Source organism: Sceloporus undulatus, chromosome 1 (genome assembly GCF_019175285.1).
Source record: "Sceloporus undulatus isolate JIND9_A2432 ecotype Alabama chromosome 1, SceUnd_v1.1, whole genome shotgun sequence".
In the NCBI taxonomy this organism is placed as follows: domain Eukaryota; kingdom Metazoa; phylum Chordata; class Lepidosauria; order Squamata; family Phrynosomatidae; genus Sceloporus; species Sceloporus undulatus.
Window position 1 is genome coordinate 203971752 of NC_056522.1, and position 3751 is coordinate 203975502.

Below are 3751 nucleotides of genomic sequence, written 5' to 3' on the forward strand. Positions count from 1 at the left end.
CTTAGGTAGAAAAATCCAATGCGGTGTGGCACTCATACCTACAAGCTGTTTCCCCAGGTTACTTTTAGCTCTGAGCCCCCTGCCCTTGAAATCCAGCATTGGAAAAATAGGCTGCTTGGAGCTAACAGCCTTCTTTTCTCAATGATGGCACAGCACTATTGTCATCCTCCCCGTGCAATTACACAAATGTATTATTTATTTATATAAATAAATAAATCTTATTAGTTAAGAGCTTTAAACTAAAGTAGCGCACCAACATGATTCTATTATTGTTGGGCCTCCTTAACCATCAATTCTTTATCCATGGATTCAAACATCCACAGTGCTTGAAAATATTTAAAAATAGATTAAATTCCAAACAGACACACGCCTTATGTGTGCAAAGACATTCCTGGACCACAGAAACCTGGGCTTTCAGGCTTAGGGCCGAACAGGAGAGGGCACCCAAAATGCAAAACCCATCCAATCCAACCTGAATCCCTATACCTTGATCTGTATTAAGCTTTGTTCTTCCCCACCCAGTCCATTACCGACATGGGTTTAGAACGGAAAGGCTCTGAAAGGAGATGGGTATCAATATATTGGTGATACCTGACCCTAAAACTCCAGAGAACTCTCCCAGGGTTTCATTCTCACTCTCTCCTTCTTGTTGTACTTAAACCCAAGTTCTATATTTCAGTATTTAAATTCATTTTGCACTTCTGACACAGTCTTTATTCAGGGGCTTATGCATTTCTGGAACTGTCACAATGCAGAATAGCCGTTTGACACACTTTAACTCTCATGCCTCCATCCTGTGGAATCCTGGGTTTGTGTTTAGTGAACTATTTGACCTGGTCTTTTAGAGAGTTCTGGTGCTTCACCAAACTACTAAACCCAGGGTTCCACAGGATGGAGGCATAACAGTTTAAAGTGGTGACCAAACTGCCTTATTTTGCAGTGTGGATACACTTTATGTTAATCGTTTAGAAACTCTTTAAAACTCCAGAAGCAACTTGAAAGGATTTCACACAGAAATTACCAGCACTTGTGTGAACCAAGCTCACACATTCATACACATTTCTTGATCTTACCCAAAAGATTTAAGCTGCTCCCTTGCCTATGGCTTCTCGTTTCTTGTTTGGGATCATTCACACCATATTGTTTTTAAACTGTTCAGGACTCTTTTTAATATCACCTCAGACAGCTTTGTAACCTGGAGCCAATAAATAATTCAAGAAGTTCTTTGCAGTTGTACTCATTCCTACAGATCTTTGTTCACCATAAACATTGTCCTCTAGGAGCTTTTCTCTTATTACACTGCAAATCCTTCCTTGATTCAAAGTCACTTTACACAGAATTTAAACAAAGATCTTTCCTACTTGCAGCACAAATAATATGGAAATGAGTCACACAAAGGTTTTGTTGTTCACTCGGACATTCCATGTGCGAATACAGCCCTTCTGGGAAGTTAAGTATATGTGATTAAACAGTTGGTGAATGACTTTATAACCATAAGAAGCAAGTTAAAAGGCTATTTCTTTTCCAATGAGTCAGCCTTCTCATGATGTGGCCCAATATAACAGACTCAATTTAATCATCTTGGCCTTGAAGGGTATTTCTGGCCTGATTCACTCAAGGACCCATTTGTTGTCTTTCAGGCTTTCCATCGTATCCTCAGCAGTTCTCCAACACCACATCTCAAGTGGAATTGATTATATTTCCATCTGTTTTCTCCCAGTCCAGCTCTCACATCCATACATGATGCTGATGCTGATAATGGGGAATACAGGGCTTGGTGATTCTAATAACTTTACTCTTTAGGATCTTCTCCAGCTCTTTCATGACTGCCTTCCCATTCTTTGGTCCAAACCACTGCCGTATATCAGTTTGAGACCACCTGAACCACCCTGGTTCAATGCTAGGGAATCCTGGGAAGTGTAGTGTCTGTGAGACATTTAGCCTCTCTGTCAGAGACCTCTGATGCCACAATAAACACAATTCCCAGGATTCGCTAGCACTGAGCCAGGACAGTTCAAGCTGTCTCAAACGGATATTTCTGCAGTGTGTTTCGGACTCTAGTCATCTTCTTTATTTCTTGACTATGGTCTCCATTCTGGGCGATGTTCGATACAAGTTGAACTGATAGGGTGTTGTTTAAAGTGTTGCTTTAAATGTGTGTGTGTGTGCGTCTAGTGTGAGCTGCCTTGGGTCCCAAGGATGCAGCCTTGCCTGACCCCTTTGCCAACTGGGAACCATTCTGTCTCTCTATGTTATCTTCTAACAGTAGCCTCTTGTCCTGAGTACAGGTTTCTCATCAGGACTATCAACTGTATTGGCACTCACTCCCATGTCTTTGATGACTAGTAAAGTATAATTTGTACATACAGCACAGTTTGTATTGTATACTTACGATTTGGGCACACTATAAAGTACAGTAAGTACCTTGCAAGCCAACAAAGCATCAGAAAAATGCAACTAGGTACATAATAAAACACAGAACACGTAGCACAGCTGTAAATGAACCATAAGGAATGAATTCCTTACATTTCTATGAGTGTTTTTAGCTTCTGTTTTGTAATGTCCTCTATTTCTCATGACGCGTTCTACATTTTGCCATGCCTTGTCCTCCTTTGTGGTGAGGACGCATCCGGTCTTCAAGAGCCCTCCCCAGTTTTCTCTCCAGACACCAGATGTGTCCTCACCGCAAAGGAGGACCAGGCACCTCGAAATGTGGGACATTCAAGAAAAATGGGGCACGTGACCCAATAATAGCTAAAAGCACTCAATATAAATGTAAATTAATGCTTCTTAGCCATGCTCAGAATGGAGGACATTGTGGAATTCCTCCTGGAGAGAAGGCTGAAATGTAGAGCATGTGCTGGAAAAGGAGGACCTCTGGTCACCCTGGGCTGCATCTGCACTGCAGAATTAAAGCACTTTGACACCGCTTCAGCTGCCAGGGCTCAAACTCACCTTCTTGTCCTGCAAATGGCATCCTCCCCTTTCTGTGGGCGTTGACTACTTATAGGGACACCATGGATTTCATAGGGTTTTCTTAGGCAAGGAAGACTCAGGAGGTGTTTTTGCCAGTTCCTTCCTCTGAAATGTAGCCTACAGCACCTGGTATTCGTTGGCGGTCTCCCATCCAAGTACTAACCAGGGCTGGCCCTGCTTAGCTTCCCAGATCCGATGGATGTAGTGCCTTTCTATGCGTTCCAGTCACCCACCAACTCATGGAATCCCTATGATGAGTTTCATAGTGTTTTCTCAGCCAAAGGATACTCAAGAAGTGGTTGTGCCAGTTCCTTCCTCTGAAACACAGCCTTTCTGGTATTGGTTGGCGGCCTCCCCTCCAAGTACTGACCAGGGCTGACCCTGCTTACCTTCCAAACTCAGTCGGGATCGTTAAGGCATTTCTAACCAGTAGAGGATGAATTTAGTAGGAAGAAGCCGGAAGTGACCTCAGCCAGCAGCTGCTGCTGCGACTAGAGGAAGAATCGGCAGGCGACGTTTCCCACAGCGACCCCTGCTGGCTGAGGGCGGAACGTGAACCCTTCCCGAGCTGAGATGGGAATGAACGCTCTGTAGGCAGCGCGCCCAATCAGAGTCCAGCCTAGGCCTAAAGGGGCGGGACACAAGCTCAGCGCGAGGCTCCCATTGGCCATCGCGCGAACCAATAGATTTCTGGGCTGGTGAAAAGGTGCCAGTCCCATTTTGAAATGTGAAGGCTTTGCCTCCAAGTCTGTCTCAAGAAGGTTGTGCCCTGTGG

At 44.1% G+C, this 3751-nt stretch overlaps 1 protein-coding gene across 3 annotated transcripts in view; it reads right to left on the bottom strand.

Moving 5' to 3' along the window:
• RBM45 (RNA binding motif protein 45) overlaps nucleotides 1-1189 on the bottom strand; it is a 15395-nt gene extending 14206 nt beyond the window's left edge. The window contains exon 1 of one of the 3 annotated variants that reach the window (XM_042445804.1): nucleotides 1074-1189. The gene's annotated coding sequence lies outside the window, so the exon portion shown is untranslated. The remainder of the gene's footprint in view (nucleotides 1-1073) is intronic. The other 2 variants (XM_042445803.1, XM_042445805.1) reach the window with 2 other exon arrangements.
• Between the last annotated feature and the right edge of the window lie 2562 nt (nucleotides 1190-3751).